General features: G+C 36.4%; 1 protein-coding gene across 2 annotated transcripts in view; it reads right to left on the bottom strand.

Annotated features, from left to right (window-relative positions):
- Positions 1–22665, bottom strand: part of N (neurogenic locus Notch protein) — a 491366-nt gene that overhangs the window by 297837 nt on the left and 170864 nt on the right. The gene's annotated exons all lie outside the window — the stretch shown is intronic.

Here is a 22665-nt window from a genome sequence, read left to right as displayed (position 1 = left end):
TGAGGGCATCGGCAATAGTATTAAGATGTCCATAATTGACTGCATAATGAATTTTTAAAAAATTCTTCATTTTACAATGATAATACCAAATGGCTTGAACGGAAAGTTCAGCGTGGGGCGTATACGCCCCACGCGGCAGGGCACGTGTTAAATTCTATTTTGCATTAAACCTAATATTAAAACGGAAAAATTTCAGGTGGTTTTATAAAAATTACACGAATGAATTTATTTAGACTCCTCGATATTTGTTTTATATTATGAGTTGAATAAAGAAATATGTTCAATAGTTTCGTATGAAAGCATCTACAGTTTCAACAATTTTAAAAGTGGAAAATGTGTCACAAATGTTTCGTTCAAGGCCGAACCTACCACGCTCTAAAAATAATACTCTGTAGAAATGATAAAAATAAATTAATTCAGATCTTTCTTCATTTTTTTAGTACAATATACGGTCAAATTAAGATTATTCAATCATTTCCCACGAAAGAATCTTCATAATCTCAACAATTTTAAAATGAAGAATGATACCTCATATATATATATCGAATGATAGTGTTCAACTTGTGGATTAAAGTTCAGAAATGTATTATTTTCCAGTTTTGAATTCCCTGTAATTGTACACTAATAAATTGAATTTTTATGATGATTTATCGTTAATTTTTCAAAGTATACAGAGTTAAATTATTTGTCACAACTTTAAAGACAAGTTAACTGAAATATATATTTTATATATGTTTACAATATATTGTATATTTTATATACTTTTCGAGTTAACAGAGATGCGATAAAATTTCAAATTAGCAGCAGATACGATATGCACGATTAGCACGCAGATATTCCTGTCATCTTAAATAATTATTATTCTGTGTTAACGTTTCAATATCAGTATTCTTTGCGTATACATAAATGGTAATCCTCGCTAAAAATTGTAACAATTATTCTTTTATTTAAGCCATTGTTCACAACGATGAAGATCAGAGACATTTAGTTGATACATTGAAAGAACGTATTCTTTTGTTCATTTTTCTGATCTTCAAAAGTGGAGTACTTTCTAGATATTGGAAAACAAATAAATACTGTACTACAAAATATGAACAAATGGTTTTATTGCATTTTTCGCAAGACAATGTGCTCGAGTAAACTACATTCCCTTTGTTCTTGCCAGCATAGTCGTGAAAAGACAGTGGCCGCAGTGTCGAGCATTCCGCGAACGTTCCATAAAGTTTGCGTACCACGAGGCACCATTAAAAACGACTGATCATTCGTTTTCATCTCGTGCCATTACTTTGATTTTAATCTCCGCAGTGCACCGTCTAAAACGTTTTCCGTCCATCTAGACGGTCTCAAAGAGACCTCTAATGCCTTCTCGCGAAATGGAACGGTGATCGCGTTGCGGTCAAGGCTTCCACGAAAGGTCCAGAAAGCGGAAGACGCGATCCTTTGTGGCCAGCTCGCCAACACGTGTTATTATATCCTCCGAGTGTGTATCTAAAATTCGTGTTGTACTATTCGCGAAAAGGTTACGAGAGAAACGCTCTCAGACCGTATTTCGGCGCGTTGCTAAATGATCGAAGCAGTCCGTTCAAAGAAACGATCCACCCTCGTCAATTACACGGCTCGAGCTTCACTCTCTCTCTGGCCTCTAATTAAACTTCGTCTTTATTATTTCACGTAATCGCTCACTTCCGTCCGCAGACGGTCAAGTGTCCACGGTAAGTGTACAATAAAAATCTGGAAAGCCTCGGAGACGATTCGAACGAAACCGCAAGGCAGGCTCTAAAGTCCGGCGCGTTCCCGCGAACATCGGCGATTTCGGTATTTAACATTTATTTCGTCCAGCAATGTTTGCAGAAATGTTTAGATCGTTTACCCGAACTTGGTATCAATAAGCATTACCTAAAAACTGGAAATGATCATGTTTCATGGAAGCAGGAAATCTTTGAAACCATACGTAAATTGTGCAGACTATTGTTTTAAACGATTTACTCATTTTTTATCAAATCTTTCACTTCTGTATAATTAGCTCGCGATTCAGTGTACTTGTTAAATTCGATAAAAATTGTGTTTCGTTCGTAATTTCATATTTCAAAGTGTAACATGAAAACGGTAGAAAATCGAACAATCGTATAAATATAAGATCAACGCATTTTGAGGAGCATGCGAGACTTGACAAAAGGAATTTTTCTTGAACTTTATGTCAACTTTAATTCAATGAAATATACAAAATATGAATGTAATGCATGTGCATTTGAAATGAATGCACTTGAATTCTGATTGTACAAAATGTAGGAAAAGAGCATTAGAGCAGTAAAACTCTCGAAACGAAAAATAACTGTATTTCCTGTATTATAATTTCTGCTAAAATATGTAATGAAGTCTAACAATAATAATAATAATAATATATATAATAATTGGAGTTTCAGTTTCTATATCACAAAACAGGACACCACACTTCAGGTAAACAAAATTAGAAAGAAAATGCAAAAGACAAAAATCTTATTCGAAGAATTTGATTGAAGACTATCCGATTGTAAACTAATTTCGAAGCCTATGAAAGTCGAAATTTTGATAAACGATAGTGTACGCGATCAGCTTCACAGCTACCGCAGAACGTTTCAAAAACTATCTGTGGGGTCAGTGACTGCGTCGTCCTCCGAAAAGGTAACGCCGGGCGCCCTACAGGGCCTTTATAAAGAAAAGCTACTTTCTAATGGGCCCTAATGATCCCCTGTTCGAGGGTTCGTATTGTAGTCCCTGATCGATCACCCTCTCTTTCCCGGGAAGCGGTCGATACTCGAAAGAAACGAGAAACGGGCCTCTACATATAAGGGCAACTTCTTTCGATTGCGTGACTACAGGAATCCCTCTGCTCTAGGCTGCTAGGCCCGATGATTCACTACGCCTATTTTAATAGATATCCCGCATCGAACACTCCCTCGATATTTTCTAATGACAATCCACTAACTGGGAACTGGACAGTCGACTCGAACTCGTTCACCTCGGCTTTCGAACGCGGCGGAATTATGGTGTCTACGGCGACGTGGAATCTCATGTGCGCGTCTGGTCAAGCGAGTCGTAAATTGTTCAATCTAGACACGCTGATACAATGCGTTCGCGCGGAAATGAGTCACGGTAATTTGCGTGTGAAGAACTATTAGGTCTACCGGAAAGTTCTGTCCGATAGTGTTACTTCAAGTTTCAATCCATATGCACATGTTGATTTGAGACATATATGACTATCTCTCTTTATCATTGCATTTACACACACGTGCTCTCCTAAATAAACTGAAACAAAGACGTCTCATGTCTTTATTAAGTGAGACGCGATCGTGAAAACATGGCTACCGATGATAATGCCGGACCACATGCTGCTTTGGCGACTCGTCAGAAAATCGCAGAGCTAGGCTGGGAAATTCTGTCGCATCCACCATACTCCCCGGACCTAGCACCCTCCGATTATCACTTGTTTCTCTCTTTGCAAAACTTTTTACAGGAAAAAAATTCAAAACTGAAGCTGGTGTCAACTAAGCACTGGTTGAGTTCTTCGCCTCTAAAAATAAATCATTTTTTAAAAATGGCATTTACAAGTTGCCGTCACGCTGGCAAGAAGTCATAAGTAACGATGGAAAGTATATTCTACAATAAATATTATTAAATGTATGAAAATTGTGTTATATTTCAATTCAAAAACGGACAGAACTTTCCGGTAGACCTAATATGTTGATTTCACGTATGGCTTCGGTAGCTCGTTCTATTTTTGTAACGCTTAATCTGCCTGTTACGCTAATCCTTGGTAGAACGTAATTCCTCAGTTAGGAAATGTTTCTTTGGATCATTTTGGAGGTGTCAGCTTTTTTGGAGTTCTGCATACATTGGGTTGTTGCACATGACAGAACAGTTTTTCAACTTAATGTTTACTTAAAAATCAGCCATTTCATGTTAGCTATCAGTTTAGCTATCAGTTAGCTATTTTTAGTTAGCTATCAGTTGTATAAATTCGTTGCTTAAATAATTAATTATTATAGTATAGTTATTATAGTTATATAGTATATTAGTTATATCATATTTTAAATAATTAGTTATCGTTAGTATGTGATACATGGTAACTAAATTATGGATTTTACTGAAAAATAAAAGTTGTCTGCATTGATTGCACATCAACATTGATTTCTTTACTTCGCAGTTCAAATGATTTTAAAATAATGGGCACACACAGCAGTATTTTTAAATACTTCAAATGGTTTTTTGTATTCGTTAATAATAATTCGTTAATAACTCGAGTTGAACATAATACAGTTGCATAAAAACATGAATAAAATGCATAAAATTCTCATTTTTATAATATTCGATATAAAATGATTAATTTAATCTTATATTACAAACGTAATACACGATTCAATTATTTCTTGTTAGTAAACGTAGAAAAGAAATAGTATTGCAACAAACAATAATTATTAACGTACTTAAGGGTAGCTAAAACTATTTTCATTTTAATATCTCTGATTATAAAATGACTGATCTAATCTTATTGAAGATACAACAGATAATTCAATTGTTTCTCTCTACCGAAAGCAGAATAGAAATGGCATCACAAAAAACGATAATATCGAGTAAAACAGTTACTAACGTAATTGTTTAATCTACTTAAAATCAGATACAACTATTTACACATAACATAGTACATTACTCGAAATCGTTCGGAAATATTGCAAAATAAAAATCATTATAGAATATACTACTTCGCATTTGTCGCAACAGACAATACATTTCGATCTCGAAGCGATCGGCACGCTTTTGAATAAAATTGACCGCGTGAAATAGTATTCCAGGGAATGCTGTTTATGAATAAACATCGACGCAACGACGGCCTCGGTAGTATCGAGGTAAAAGAGGAGCTGCAGGCCATTGTCGAGGCACACAGCTGGTTCCGAGTTAGTTCACGCAGCTTCTCTCTCGGCCGGTTCTGGCTTCTGGCGTGGATATCGAGTATGCGAGCGCTTAGAAAGCCGCAGCCGGTATCTCTATAAACGGAAGCGACGATTCCACGGCCATTATTTGCCGGCAGCGGGTTTCTTCTGGACTGGCAGTCCGGCTCGAGAGCACCACGTTGAGCACCATCGGCTGGATTTATTGACTTCTATCTGTGAATATTCCTTTCTAAGCACCGCAGGGACGTAACGTATACGCCGCGGTGCCACCGAGTGTCGCGTGTACGGACGTTATGTGCGTGTACCACCCGCGGGATGTATTATTTTAGCGATGGTACGAGCGGTTTCAAAGGAAACCACGCTCGCGGGCTCGCGTTTTGTAACGGTGCAACATTGCGGGGGCTTATTTGCAAGAATATAACAATCGCCGGACCGGAGATGCTATTTCTCTCTGCACGGATTACTGACGGCCGTAACAAAGTGAGCGCACGCGGAAATCCAAATGTGCTACTGTTAATAGTGATATTTTTAAGCGCTGTTTGTATCAAATGGTCGCGAGAATACTGATTTATTGGCTTAGTTGAAGCCTCGGTTATGGAACAATATTTTTGAAGTTTCACATCTAAATTGATAGCAAAGAGAATTACAGTTCGATGAACTACATTTGTTAACTGTTCTTGTAATATTCGTTTGTCCATTTTAATACAATTAAAATACAAATAAAACAAATTTTGAACTTAATATTGCAACTACAAAAAAGTGAAATCGACTGGCTTCCGACATTTTTCTTTCACAGAGTACAAACATCCTAAAAATGCCCTCAAAGTTATTGAATCAAACAATATTTTTGTAATAGATTTATAATTAAATTATGTATAATATGTAATACAATTAAAATTCAAATAAAACAAATCTTGAAATTAATATTGGAACTACTAAAAAGTGAAATTGACTGGCTTCTGACTTTTTTCTTTCACAAAGTACAAACATCCTAAAAATTCCTTCAAAGTTATTGAATCAAACAATATTTTTGTGACAGATTTATAATTAAAAAATACAAATAAAACAAATCTTGAAATTAATATTGGAACTACAAAAAAGTGAAATTGATTGGCTTCTGACTTTTTTCTTTCACAGGGTACAAACATCCTAAAAATTCCCTAGAAATTATTGAATCAAACAATATTTTTGTAACAGATTTATAATTAAATTATATATAATATGTAATACAATTAAAATACAAAATAAAACAAATCTTGAAATTAATATTGGAACTACAAAAAAGTGAAATTGACTGGCTTTCTGACTTTTTTCTTTCACAGAGTACAAACATCCTAAAAATTTCCTAGAAGTTATTGAATCAAACAATATTTTTGTAACAGATTTATAATTAAAAAATACAAATAAAACAAATCTTGAAATTAATATTGGAACTACAAAAAAGTGAAATTGACTGGCTTCCGACTTTTTTCTTTCACAGAGTACAAACATCCTAAAAATTCCCTAGAAATTATTGAATCAAACAATATTTTTGAAACAGATTTATAATTAAATTATATATAATATGTAATACAATTAAAATACAAAACAAAACAAATTTTGAATTTAACACTAGAACTACAAAACAATCGAAATAACTTTCTTTTCAGTTAGGAAAATTATATAAACGCCTATATGAGAAATTTGTTGACAAACTTCTTTACTGAAACATATGTTATAATACAAATCATGCGAAGTTTGAATTAATTCAATCTTACTATTGTTATAAAACGAATTAATCGCGTATAGGATAAACTGCAACACCAAGCAATTAAAGCATACATAAAAGTAAAAAATGACTCAAAATTCCTTGCTATATGTTCTTCCGTTAAATGATCGATAATTGAGCCGTTTATTTTGAAAGTGGCATAAGTCACTTGGTTTTTAAGTCGATATATTTAAGGGTTTGCGTTTTAACACGTTTCAAAATATGGATGCTAACTTTCGAGAAGATTTACTTGTATTTGTTATCTCAGGATACTGATATATTTTTCTCAGTATAAATAATTTCGTATAAACATTAAAAAATCACCACTTTTCATTACGGTAAAGTGACTTATGCCACTTTTAAAATAAACGGCTCAATTTTTGTTATTGAATTGAACAATATTTTCGTATAAATTAGATTTAATTTCAGTGGATCCAACTATACGGAGTATGTCAATGTCAAGTATCAAGAACGAAAATTCTTCGTAATGAATTACAGAGTAGTCGTTCACGAGGCATTGTATAAAATTGACCGCTCACGTGATATTCCTCGAACCACTCTGCACGCAGCCATCTCACCATGATATCGTGTCAAGTACACTGTAATTATACCATCGCGTACGCGTCGCTCTATGAAAGTGAACAGTAATTTTATTAACAAATGCGGGACGCGTGTCGTATGATTCAATCAGGGCGTACCTCGAACTGTTCCTTTCGTTTGCAATTTTTCACGCGCTGCGTTCAAAAAAACCAACAACACTTTTACTATCTTTGAAATTCATGAACTGCGCTAGATTATCAACAAGAAGATGCTTGTTAAACATCAACATTTTATGCGCTAATCAAATGTAACAATTAGCATGTACATAGTTTTGAATGCATTTCTTGAATGCAATTTTGAATGCAGTTTTGAATGTAATTTCGAATGCAATTTTCAATGCAATTTTAAATGCAGTTGTGAATGTAATTTTGAATGTAGTTTCGAATGCATTTCATTCATCCAATTTTGTATGCAGTCCTGAATGCAATTTTAAATGTAATTTTGAATATAATTTTGAATGCATTTCATTCATGCAATTCTGTATGCAGTATTGAATGCAGTCTTGAATGTAATTTTGAATGCAGTTTTGAATGCATTTCTTTCATGCAATTTTGTATGCAGTTTTGAATACAGTCTTGAATGTAATTTTGAATACAGTCTTGAATGTAATTTTGGATACAATTTCGAATGCAGTTTTGAATGTAATTTGAATGTAATTTTGAATGCAGTTTTGAATGTAATTTGAATGCACTTCTTTCGTGCAATTTTGAATGCAGTTTTGTACACAATTGTGAAACGAAAAATACTGAAATGATTAGAAACTAATATATCATCTCTGGTGCAACGCACGGTATATCGAAATGCCTGACTCGACCCGTTACATCGCCATCAGTTTCGCGGGCACTCTACCAAACTCGCTGGATGCTGTGATTCTACGAACCGTCGTTCGGAAAGCGTGGACCACCAACGTACAGCTGTTCCAAGCGTGTACGCTACTGTTGCTTCCCGTGTATTCATCTGCACGCGAATATGATTGCATCAAGGAGTGTGCTGTACGCGCAGCATGTATCAATCAGGGACTTCACGGGCAGTAAAGTTTCCGTCCGGTAGCATCATCATTCTGCTTTGTTGCCGGTCGAGGAGCAACGTTATTTAAAAAGAAGAAGAAACGGAGCCACTTTATGGTTGACCATTCTCTCCGGTAATGGACAACCACGAGGCGGTTCCAGGACACACTGCCAAGATTTATTTCGCTCGACGTTCTCGCGCATCGCGACTATCAATGCCGATCTACGGCCGTTGAATGCGTCCGCTTCCTTAAATTTGATCCTATCCTCGTCCTATCAAACTCTCGTTGACGTGCCCGGTGCATCGTCCTCGAAACAGTAATCGTCTGATTCCGCATTATGATGTGGAAACGGTTAATAACATTATGAAAACGCGAGATAATTACGCGGAGATTCGTCGGTATCTCGTGGAAACGTAAAACTGTGGGTGCTTTTAGTTCGTTGATCCCGCAATTTCTAACTTATGAAAATCAGCTGCGCATAGTCCCAGTTAGAGGTTTCGTTGATGTCGTATGCTGTTGTTTCGAATATCTGTCACTATTTATCAGTGTGTGTATTATCATCAATATACATATATTTTAATTATCTATCACTATAATATCAATATCAATATATATACATACAGGGTGTCCCAAAAATGTCTCGCGATCCGAAAGTGGCGGGTTCCTCAGGTCATTTTAAGCAACTTCTTCCTTTACAAAAATTTTCTCCGAGGCATCGTTAACGAGTTATTAACGAAAACCAGTGACCAATGAGAGGCGAGCTCGGCTGGCGCGAGGCGACCGAGCCAATGAGCGGAACTGGGCTTCGTGCGCTGGTTGGCTGGGCCGCTTCGCGTCAGCCGTACTCGATTCTTATTGGTCACTGTTTTTCGTTAATAACTCGTTAACGGTGCCTCGGAGAAAATTTTTGTAAAAGAAGTTGCTTCAAATGATCCGAGGAACCCGCCATTTCCGGATAACGAGACATTTTTGGGACAGCCTGTATATTGATATTGACACTTATTACATTTATTATATGCATAATCAATGTAATAAATGTCATGATATTGCAAATAGTGCAATCAACTTTACTTGATTAATATCATACTAGCATTTTCTTAAATATTGTAGGAATTACTTCTGGACACAAAAATATCTTTACAACAATAGTTATTCACTAAAATGATTTCACAAAATGTTTAATCAATATTCACAAATACTGATGAGATAATTCGATACTGATAATTTGTTGTCATGCAATTAAGCTTATACTATAAGTGAGCTTTGTTTCAATAATGCTTTGAGAAAACATTTCCTACAATATTTTCACTGTTATTAATTTTACCATTCTCCAATGTGATTATTTCGATCTATCACGCATTAACGATAAACTGACAAACAAAATATTCAAACAAAAGTTGCTCAGTAATTATATGTGACAACAAATTGCAATAATAATATTGATAAAATTGTTTTAGATTAAATACCTATATAGTTCAGTATTAAATAACAAGTTTCTTAAAACACAGAAATGTTAATAAATTCGTTCAGGCAAGAATGTGAAGTTGGATCTGTGTAAAAAAACAGACAGAACTATGTACATATCGAAACTATTACACCATAAAGTGTCGTTCATATCATTGGACTCCAACAAAGAAACTTTCTATTTAATAAAAAAAATTAATATTATTTACACTTCCCTAAATAAAATTGTATATTTTTGTTCGTCGATTGATAGATCTTTATGTACTCTTTATAGAAAAGCGTTAGCGGCCCTAGAGTAAAAATGAATTATTTCAGAGTTATTAATTTTCTCCAAAAATGTACTTCAGCATTAAACGCTGCGCGTCGCGCACAACGCGAACGTACAAATGCTTTCACGACGATCTTATTTGCACGCAGAAATAATGAATTTCAGCCGGGAGGGCCGTATACGACATACCCAGGTGTTCTTCGTGACCGAAGTAGTTTCTCCCTGCGATTCCCCTGTTCGGGTTTCTACAAGGTATACGCGGCGGCGCGGCTTGGCGCGGCTCGGCGCGGTCTATAAGGATAGATCGTTTGCCGAGAGGGCAAGAAAATCCCGCCGAAAGAAGAACGGAAGGACGACTTGTATTTGCGGCAGGATCGTCGCCAGGACTCTCGATCAGTCTGTAAACACTCGGTCGGAATGTCGCGGACCGATCCGCCGCTGTCGCTCGCCGACGCACAGCCGAGTGACAGTGAATTATGCCGCGGACACGATGAATAGTCGTCGATACTAGGACGATTCCACCTCCGACTTTTGCGCAAAAATACCGGCCAACCGCGGACATACACGCCGCAAAAACCTGCAACCTGCGACTCGTCTCACACCGCGGACAATCGGTCAGCACGAATACATTGCCGAGCAAAAGTTTCGGATCGCGGTAGAAGCACGATTGCCCGGTCGTATTATATCAGAATTATCTATTATCCAAATATGTTTCACACGCGATTAACTCAATCCAAGGCAACGCGCGTGCAAAACTATTTACTGGATAAATCAGTCAATAAGATATAAGATATAAGAAATAATCAAATTTAAATGATAGCCATGTTATCTCCGGATACATTTAGCGACAAAAGATAAGGAACACGTTACACAGATGCATATTTTTGATTATAGTAAACCTTCTTAACATATAAATTTGTATCGCGTCAACGAAAATATGAACTGTATTTTTTTTATAATTTATTACTTCTAATTCTTCTTATTCTATTTATTCTATTTATTACTATATTTATCTATTTATTATTATTATATACTATTAATTCTATTTATTACTTCTAATTTATAATTTGTTACTTCTTCAGTTTTATTTTTTTTTGTATCTTTTTGTATTTTCTTTACAATTTCTTTTATTTAAAAGAAACGCTCTAAATACAACAACATTGCAATATAAACCATGTGTTGTGTTCTTTACTATAATATTTGAAATAAAATATCGAATACTAGCACTGTAATTAAGTATAATCATGTTACTCTAGTTAGCACAGGATAACCAAGCTTCCACTATACAGTAAACGTGAGCCAGAAATACGTGAACATTCGGATAATAGAACAATTATTTGGGTAGACTGCTGTATTAAATCTTTACTGAAATTTAAATTAAATAATATTGCTTACACATCGTTTTATTTTGCGCCCATGTGTGAAACGAGTGTTCGGATAGAAGAGAACTCAAGCATAAGAAATTCGGATGATCGAGGCTCTAGTTAAAATTTCAAGGCTACTGGAGTGAACTATTACGACAACGAGGACAATGGAGTTGTAAACCAATACAGGAACACGTTACCGTAAAAACCGTTGTAAACTAATACCGGATAAAATATTAACATATTACAGGCATCGTCAAAATTTTATACGTAATCAAATCTTGATTAGATTAAACTTTTAATAGGGTCAAAGGATCCATTATGACATGGTTCGGAGCTTCACCAATATTTTCCTTCAAGGTATTTACGACAGAGCAGTAAATGCATAAAACCTTCATCTCTACGAATATCCTCTTTATACGACTTCTATACGTATATATAATCGTATTTATAACAGCCTCTTAATAGCGTTTAAATCTCGTAGAAATTTCGTACAACTTTACAACGGAGCGGATCTCATGAAAATTAACACGACAGAAATTCGTGTGAGAAGACGTCTATCTATTCGCAAGGACAATTGGTCCCTATTGTGCCGAAGTTCGAAACGATACAAGGACGAATCGGCGAGTAAATGGTGAATATGATTTTTTGGAACAGAGTAATATCGTATGTTGCATTATCAATCCGATCCGTAATCGAGGGACAGAGAGGATCATCGAAGGGCCTTGCTGCACGTAATACCCTCGAATCTCATCGCGATCGAGGCCGTACGATTTCAATCATCGTTTGTTATTGTCAGTAACTGGTATATACCCATCTCTCGTGGCTCGAAGCTTGATAAATCGATCGACATACACGCGATCGAGATCTCGAATCAATGATACCGCGAAGTCCAGAGGCAGCACACCCTCATCGACGGATGCATTTGCGAATTCAACGAGGTGCATTCCCAGCGCCCAGTTTCTCATATCGATTCGCATTTCGATGCAGATTGGATGAAACTAATTCTATAGCAAAATGGGCCTCGTCTTTAGGCTTGTTTATCTCGGTCGTGGAAAAAAACGTGAAAAAAAATATTTTGTTGGACGTACATTCTCCTTTTCTAATTAGCTTTCCCTCCATTCTAACGTTTTGTAAACCCGCGACGATCTTCGGAGAAAAAACAGCTACGAAATGCTTGGAATATTTTTGTAGCAGAATATTATATTCGAATTATATTTAGACGCGATAAGTGATCGTTAATTGTATCGCTGCATTTTATGACGGATATCGTCAATATTTAAACCACTGTGTACTAATGATAAAAATGTAATGTTTATATTTAGAGTGCGGATTTTATCTATTCATGAAACCATCGAGTAGATGCAATTTAAACCAGTAAGGAGATTGAAAGAATTTAAAGATGCCAATGTATTATGTTTAATCTATCAACGCGGTTAAAACAAAGAATGAACTTGCTGTTTAGTTTCTATTTCATGCAATTTTGCATAAACATTAGATGAACAAATATTGAAGTTCGTCCGTTACGCTAATAAAATTTACACACGTATCATTGAAATTGTTGCACGAAATATAAACATAAACGCGCCACATAAACTCAGCGGCATCTGCTACATGGATCTGACACTGAAGATTAATAAGTCGAGTTAAACTGGCGGGGTTGAATGTATATGCCTCGAGCTAGGTCAACTAATCAACAAATGAAAACTTTTTGCAACAATGGTGACACGTGCACGGTAAACCAACTTTAATTAAGATTAATCCGCCTTCGAAAAGGACAGATTTCACGAACAAAAATTAATGTAATTTGTAGCTTTTCTTCGAGATCACTGTAATCAAAATTAGGGCACAGATTCTTATCAATAATGAATGTTCGTTTTCTTGCATGTTCGGCTTTCCGAAATTGCGGCTCCATTAAGTCGCGCAGCTCGTTAGGCTTTTCATTGTTCTAATTCGCGCGGGACAGATACAATTTAGTAGCATTCTCCTCTGTGAAATGTTCCTGAAGGCACGCGAGGAAAGAGTGCCTTGTTTCGCCAAGCAGCTCGGCCAATGATGCCAGTTAATTGTGCGAAGCTTCAATTACAAAGCTGCTTAGCGTTTAAATGTACCGGGCAGTGTTTAAAGTTTCGCCGAGGCTTATTAGACGGAAACATTGCTCACCGAAGTATGAACCACTGGCTATTATCTTCCTTTTATATGTAACATCAGTTACACCTGCGTTTGCCGCTTCACGTCTTCAATGTAAATGTCGAGCATTTAATTGTCTCCACGAGAATACCGAAAGCGGCGGGTTCGTAATTTTGTCCATATCGAGACGATCAAAGGTAAACAACACCTTTACACATTTATTTGATTTGTTAATTCAACTGGAAGCTTCCCTTTTATACAAATTAAAAAAAAAATGTTATTCGTTTTTGTTGATTTACACGTTTTCTTCTACTTTACAAATCTTCGCATAAATGCGTAAACGCATAAACGTCCGCAGTTTAGTAATAATTGCATTATATTTCTTTTATGCAATTCTAAACTTTAAATCTCCTCGTACACAGAAGTTCTGTCGAAATCGATCTACTAAAATCGATAATGTAGAAATAAAACGCGTAGAAGAAGTCGCGGTTCTATACAAAATGTTTCCGCATAGCGCGTACCGTATCTTTTGTCATCCAGTAAATTACTAAATTTATATTCGTGCCAATTTTTACTTTTCTACTAGAAATGTTATACAAACAAAATAAAAAACCTACTGAGTGCATTAATATACTGCATTTTAGTATAACATTTTTTCCATTTTTACTGCTAGTAGAACGCCCAATTATATTTCATTTTTAACAACGATCTTTTGTGGATAAAATGATGGATATCTCAGATAATTATTAAAATTTTGTTATTTAAAATAAATATGAAGACAGTGAACTCGCAAAGGGATCGCCGATCAAATAAATATAAAATTTAACCTTTCTGTAAACAAATTGAATTTAATCTACCGTTCGATTTGAATATAATTCCACTAATCTACCAACGTTATAATTTGTCGCATAAAAATTTCTATAATAAATAAATTCTAAAGTAATAATCCTGACCGAATGTCAGATCAATTTCAAAGGGTTTCAAGACGGTAGCACCGAATTAATTATCGTCCCTCATAGGCGATCGCGATAGTTCCTTTGTGAAGGCGGCAGCTGTCAGGATGACGTTAGCTCGCGTTAACTAATAACTCAAACAAAACCCTCCAGTGTTCGCCGACTGTGCGGCCTGTTTTTAGGGTTTAACGCGTTATGATATCTCGTAGGCAGCCTCTAATTGGCCGGTAAAATATGAAATTCTAAGCAAACAATGGGGACAGGTGTAGCCGCGCGGCACAAGCTGGCCAAACACGAATTAACCGTGTAAATCGTAGCGGGATGATTGACGGGACGGGTAGCGGCGGCATTTTTGCGACTTTCACTCGTCGAAACGAGACAATTAAGTCGATGCCGATGAATCATGTATCTGGCTACGTGGGAGTGCAAACTCTGCGCCGGTTCCATGCCAATTTCCGTGGCCTCTTCCTAGTTCTCGTTTCACACGATGAATTAGACGGAAGAGTATTTAGAAATATTCGCGGCTTTTTATTCTCTTGTTAATGGTCCTTTACGAGTCACATGCGCGATGTAGGAAGCGGGTAAGAATGAAATTGGAGCTGGCAAGAGAAACGTAAAAGCGCGAGCCTGTTTCAATCATCGTTCATTTTTCTTGACAAATACGTATTATTAGAGTCGAGACTCTGCACAAGAATAAACGGAAATGCGACGAACGTTTCATTTCTACATTATCGATTTTAGTATTAGGTCTACCGGAAAGTTCTGTCCGATAATGTCATTGCAAATTTCGATAGGTATGCACGTGTTCATTTGAGACGTATATTTTTGAAAAATGTTGCTCACAAATTGCCATCACGCTGGCAAGAGGTCATAAGTAACGACGGAAATTATATTGTACAATAAATATTACTAAATTTATGAAAAATCTATTACTTCCTTTCATTTCTTAAACGGACAGAACTTTCCGGTAGACCTATACTTAAAAATATTGTCTCACTGAGATTATTAACACTAGATTTACGGAGTAGAAAAAACGTCTGTTTTATATTAGTTCATAAAAGTAACAGTAAGACATTTATTCTGATCCTTAACAAGTGTTATTGTAACATTAGCCGTAAGTAACATATAAATTGGATAAATAACTCATAAATGTATCTTTACGATATGAATAATCGTAAGTTAAAAAATTAGTGACCCGGTAGACCTAATAGATCGATTTCGATAGAACTTCTGTGTACAAGAGAGAGAGAGGATTTAAGGTTTAGAATTGCATAAAAGAAATACAATACAATTATTACTAAACTGCGGACGTTCATGCGTGTACGCATTTATGCGAAGATTTGTAAAGTACAAGGAAACGTGTTAGAAATTAACAAAAACGAATAACATTTTTTTTTAATTTTTATAAAAGGGAAGCTTCCAGTTGAAAGAAAATTTTCTGTGATTCTCATAAATTTACTAACAGAAAAATAATAATGAAAATATCATAAATACGTACAAGTTATGACTTCTAATTGCTCACGAAATTATCTTCGATTATTTAACATAATACTTATTTTATAATATTGAATTAGTCCGCTGGCAAAGATCGTAAACGAATTCAACAAATGCGAGTGTTATCTTTCTCTTTTAAATAGAAACAAAATACTATTTCATAATAAATGTACGCATCATTGTTTTCTAATGACGCGTTAAAAAGTAGAATAACGAATGGCGAAAGGCGGTCGTAAAAAAATGTCGAAACAGCAGGAGCGGCTCGATGGAACTCGCTGCACGACCTTCACGGGACCCGATAAAATTTTCATTGCGCCTGAAGGTGCGGAAACTCAGGTAATTCGCAGGCAATTAATAAAATCCTTTCGTTCGGCTTCGACGCCGCGCGAGAGGCATTCCAGGAAAAAAGGCCAATAGCTGTGATTTCCTCGGCATTATCGCGTCGTATCGTCCGGAAATTAACGGATCGTCCGCCGAAATTGCCTCGTAAATTCAAAGGGTGCCCTCCTCCCCACCTTCTTACTGTCTCTTACCTGTGCTGGGACATGACGAATGGCTGGCGCGATTTTGCCGCGCGCGCTATCTAAACGAGCATCTGAAATTGTGCTTTGCGCAACGCGTTAAGACGCAAGCCTTTGCCGATCGTTCGACGTTTAATTGGCCGGCGAACACAGCTTGGACACAATCCGCCAGGAAACTCGGAACACGAAGACGGTAGAAACTGTCGTTTCGGCTTTAAATAATTATTTGTCTTCGAAACGCTTCGGAGACGGTTTCATCGGAATTGTGGAAGGCTAATCATCAGCTAATGGTACCTAATTTTTCGGCTTCGTCAACAAGGTCGGTGAACATTTACCGAAATGTTTGAAACACAATCTTTGCTTGCAATTCAATATTGTTACTTGAAACGAATTATTGTATTTTGTAAATAGACGATATATGAAATAGAAAAATATTTATATAAATTAACAAGATCTAGCAGTACATGTTTTTATTTTACGTTTACACTGAGTAATCCTTTAGTTAACGAAAGAAACATTTCTTTAATACTAATTTTTCTAAAATAACTTATGCAAATGATATTTTGTATAAAGATACACAATTTAATTACGAAAAAATTATACTCATCAAAGTGAGCAAAATATGTTATAAATACGTACTTGCAATTCAAACATTCATGATGAAATGAAAAAAAAGAAAACAAATAGAAGTACGACATAGAGGCGATTTATAATGGGAACATTTTTAACGTGCAATTATCAACCGTCGCGAATGAAATTATTAAACAATCTGCTTCGCTCGAAAGTGTATAGTGCAACTGATCTCATTTCAATCATTTAAAATTTATTTCGCGGAATTACTCGGAGTGCTGTAATCGGAGTTCCTGGATAAGGATCAAGGGTATCGAAAAACGATCGACGTTCTCTCGACGTCTTTCGCTCGCGTTCGAATGAAAGTTCGAGCGATACGCGAGAAGGGGGATGGAAGGGGAAAAAAGAATATAAAACGGACTACCGTCATCCCTTGCCGATAATGCGCGGCACTTAACACTAAAATGGCAGCCTCCGGTGTCATTACGAATCGCCCACTTAGTCGGTAATAACATCGCAGTCCCAGACGAACGGAAAACGAAGCGCGAGCAAAACGATCGCTGCCATCGCAAATTGAAGATCTCGCGGTGGCAGATCCTGTCGTCGATTCTGCATCGACGATTTCACTACAATTTCGTGCAGTCCCCGTGACCGTCCGAGACACTTTCGACTCCGTAATCTTCCGTTGTAATAGCTAATAATCACTTAAACTGAACAAAAAAAAACGCGGTTGATTGGATGAGTATTGAAACCATCGCCGTGTGTCCTCGAGAGTTTAAGATGACGCAATTTTCGTGCAATTTTGTAATCCACATTCTGAAACTTCGAATTGAATAACCGTTACCGTAATTTCGTGTAAAACACTTGAAATCGTTTTATCAAAAGTTAATTTCGGGATGAAATGCGGAGACACTGCAACAAGTGGCAATTATTATATGTATGTATAGAGGTAGCGTACAATTTACAAGAGAGAGAGAAAATTACAGATGTCTTTACGAAAAGCGGAAATCAATCAAGCGTATTCGATAACGCGAGTATAGTTATAAACGTGAGTCATGCGCAACAGTAATATAAACTGTACGTTGTAAGATTTCAGGCTCTGCATTTGCATATCGCGTGAATAAATTATTTCAGGAACGAAGGAATGCGATATTAGTCATTCGACAACATGATTCTGTTACTTTATTGACAGAGGGATATGAAAGGTTATCTGTCTTTCGCATATTTTTAACAAAGTGACAAAATCGGGTAAAAACAGGATATAAATATTAATTCGTAGAACAGCAAAGATTACAGTGAATAACATAATTATAGATTTGTGATTTATTCGCCTCTTGGAGTAAACAAATCTCTATGTAAGTCCACGTCTAATTAAAAATAAAATCAATTGTATAAAATCTTTGTCTTTTTGAAATATGCACATATGTAAAATTCAATACGTAGATTTCTGTATTGTTGCGAATCACTCCGTTTCTCTCGCGTCGCGGCATTTTATTTGCAATATCTAAACTATAACACAACTCGATACAATTATATTTCAGATCTTTCAATTTGAAATGTTGCTCGTTCGACAGTCCGATCTCGACTCCTCGATTGTCCGTTGGTAACGCTTTTCCGTGGCAACCCCTATCTTTTATTATTTTTTAAGGAGTTGTTCACAACAGGGCAGTTTCACATTACAGCGACTCGATTTCATTATGAATGTAAGTTGCGTCGCTTGCGTGTAAAGTTCATGTTTAAAACATATACTTTAATGGTAAAACGTTTTACAAATGGTTTTTTTAACCAGTTAACTGTCGCAATCTCTTTGAAAAGCATATATGTAACTGTTATAATGCAGAATCAGGTTGTGATTAACCCTTTGCGCTCGAGTGGTGACTCTAAGACACCACTAAAATTGTTATATCACGTTCTAAGATAATTTTTATATTATCAAAGCTTAGATTTTAAACATTACTGAAAGTATAGCTGTTGCATGAATCACAAGACTAAATTTCGTACGCATAAAATACACTTTGTCGTGTAAAATGAAAGTAATACAAGTCAGAAAAATGATTTTAGATTTACAGTTAAGAATGGTTTCGAGTGTAAAGGATTAAATGACTGTTCCATACTTTAATTTTATCGCTAACATGTATTTATTTACATGAATGCTGCTACGTCTTCATGACGGGTATACTCGTGAAAACAGCCAACTGATTAACACTTTGATTGCCGCGTCACCCGTATGCGGGTGACGAATTATTTAAAATTTAATTTCTATGCTAAACCATAAAATTTTCTTAATTTTGTTAAGATTCGCGAAAGGTAAGAACATTGAAATAGTAATCGATGTCATATAACTTTGCTTCGCAAGTTTAATTTAATTGATTAAAATACTTTAATTCTATGGTTGTTTTTAGATGTTTTCGACGCGGCCGTCGATGTGTTAAGGATGAACTTTAGCTTCGACGATGTTTCAAACTGGTTGGAAAAAGGTAGCACCGTGCGGCGGACGTTAAAGGGCTCGAAAGAAAGCGCGAGGGTGAAGGAAATACGGGGAGTAAATAAAGGTAACGATCTTCCTTGCCCGGTAGAGACAGCGAAGTCGTCGGATTTGGGACCGGAACCATCAAATTCGAGGGCATTCGACCGCGGCAAATTCCCCGACTTCTTTTGGCACGAGCTCGAATTACTTGGGGGCCCCGTCGGAAAAAAGTGGAAGCGCAAGAAGCGGAGCCGGGGACCCGATGAGGAGAGGCCGACGAAAAGGAACGCGACGGAACGAGAAGGAAGCGGGTACGAGCGGGTACCGGCACGGCGGAGAAAGAGCCGATGCCAGGCTGTTATTGGTGGCTCTTAGGCCAGCAACACGCTTCGTCGCTCGCATTAACCGCTCGTCCGCTCCCGATATCGATGCTTTTTTGCCAGCGCGACTGCACCACCAAGTTTTTCCAGCCACCGCGAACACGGCCAATTGCGCTCCGTGAAACGCGGTCCGCGCGATCTCCGCTCGTTTCGCCGAAATGACGCTAATTTTTTCGCGCCTGCTGATCGATCAATGTCATCGATAGAGTGATCGAAGCACATCCGACGAAGAAAATCGGATGAGCCCGCGGGAAAGGCTCCATTCTTTCTCGTAGATCGAGCAGATGAACGTCGAATTACTTATAAATTAAACACGTTTTTGGTCAAAGTTTACTCGAATTAATTCTTATACCGCTTTTCAAAAATACACTGGCCTAGGAAAGTATTTTTTTTTTGCTTATATTCAGTGTTTAAAGTCGCATCAACCACCGAGTGGATTGTTAGTGATTCAAAGTCAGGTTTACAGTTGATTGTATTAGGTCTGCCGGAAAATTCTGTCCGTTTTTGAATTGAAATATAACACAATTTTCATACATTTAATAATATTTATTGTAGAATATACTTTCCATCGTTACTTATGACTTCTTGCCAGCGTGACGGCAACTTGTAAATGCCATTTTTAAAAAATGATTTATTTTTAGAGGCGAAGAACTCAACCAGTGCTTGGTTGACACCAGCTTCAGTTTTGAATTTTTTTGCCTGTAAAAAGTTTTGCAAAGAGAGAAACAAGTGATAATCGTAGGGTGCTAGGTCTGGGGAGTATGGTGGATGCGACAGAATTTCCCAGCCTAGCTCTGCGATTTTCTGACAAGTCACCGAAGCAGCATGTGGTCCGGCATTATCATCGGTAGCCATGTTTTCACGATCGCGTCTCACTTAATAATGACATGAGACATCTTTGTTTCAGTTTATTTAGGAGAGCACATGTGTGTAAATGCAATGATAAAGAGAGATAGTCGTATATGTCTCAAATCAACATGTGCATATGGATTGAAACTTAAAGTGACACTATCGGACAGAACTTACCGGTAGACCTAATATAATTTGGTTTGCTTTAAGTAATGTAGCAAGTTTTTGATTAGCAAGCAATGAAGCATTGTTCTTCAGTGAACAGTAAATTCTCTCCAATTGTCCCTCAGTTATTACTTTTAAATTTACTTTTCATAATCGGCTTTATCAAAAGTGAATCGTATACAAAACAATGTATTATACAAATTAATTAAGTATCTTTTGTATTTTCTGAATATTTATGTTACTGTGCTCAGTCCGAATAACTCTGCTGTAATAAACATATAGGAATAAAACTATTAGTTATACTACGTATCTGTTATTATAACTTACATTATATAGATCATATTACTTCTGAGATAATATTTCACATTTTCTTCAAATTCGCACTATAGTTATTCGATTTCATTACTATACATTCATTAATTTCATCTTACAAACATGTGATAACGCTCTCCACTTTTCGGTCTAATTGAAAATGACATCACAGTAAATTCTCTCCGATTGTCCCTCAGCTTGTAAACAAAAATGGGCAATTTGAGAAGAGAAGATATAATTATTGGAGCCTCGCGACTCGTTTTTATAGTCACCAAATTGTCAACAATTATAAAAACGAGCCGCGAGGTTGGAATAATCGTATCTCCTCATCCAAAAAAGGTTCATTTTTGCTTACAAGCTGAAGGAAAATTGGAGAGAATTTACTATAATGTCCTTTTCAGTTAGACCGAAAAGAGAGAGCGTTATCACATGTTTGTAAGATGAAATTAATCAATGTATAGTAATGAAATCGAATAACTATAGTGCGAAGAATTTTGTTCTAAAATTCTTCTAAAGAAGCTGATGTGTTTTCTGCATTGTAAGGCGATGTGATCCACTGTTAGGCAAGTGTTGCATGGTCTGCAAGTTGGTGGTTCTTTTCTGTTGAGACGGTACTGACGTGTGTGACTCAGTATGATTTTTGGGATTACGTGTGTTCTGCTTTTTTTCGTAAAAGTTCTTTTTTATTGCAACCAGTCGCGGGGCGGATGAGTTTTTCCATTTGTTGTTCCGTTCGTATGTAATTCTTTTTTCAAGGACATGGATTATTCTCCCAGATTGTTGTTAGATTAATTGGAGCATAAAGAAATGGCTGCTTCTCTGGTCGCTTTGCGCCTTCTCTGGTCTGAACGTCTTTTAAAATGTAATCATTTTTCTCAAGTTGGATTAAACGACTTGAGCTCCTTTTTTTTAGATCTTACGACTAATTGTTACGTGCGTACACAAAAGTTTTATTAACGCTAGATCAATCGCGCAGGAGAAAAAGAAATTTAGAAAAAGCATTCTAGTTATGGTCCAATAGAATGGTTCCTCCATCGTCTAGAATAGAATTCAAGTCGTTTAGTCCAGTTCGAAAAAAAGTTATTCCGTTTTAAAAGGTGCCCGAATATTAATGGGAGTCACCGTATTTATACCAAGGGCAAGCTCTACAACAAGCTTTATTCGAAGAAAAACGTTTGTTGGTGCGGTGAAATGTATTTTTTTTTTTATACAAAATTATGTGTTGGCTATTCTTATAATCAATGGGTAATAAGTTTAGATGCCGTCGTAAAATATGCAAGTACATATATTAAATGCGGGAAGTCAAGAGTGTTCACAGGAAGCAGCATATAACCCCTTTAAGTTTGTTTTTATTAAGAAAGAACTCGTCTTGATGATGCAACTTTTTTGGTACATATAACCTATATAACTTTTTTAAAACCGTCTCTGCTGGTAATAGCCTCGA

This window comes from Megalopta genalis, chromosome 1 (assembly GCF_051020955.1).
Source record: "Megalopta genalis isolate 19385.01 chromosome 1, iyMegGena1_principal, whole genome shotgun sequence".
In the NCBI taxonomy this organism is placed as follows: domain Eukaryota; kingdom Metazoa; phylum Arthropoda; class Insecta; order Hymenoptera; family Halictidae; genus Megalopta; species Megalopta genalis.
Note: the sequence above shows the minus strand (reverse complement) of the source record. Positions and strands in the feature narration are given on the sequence as shown.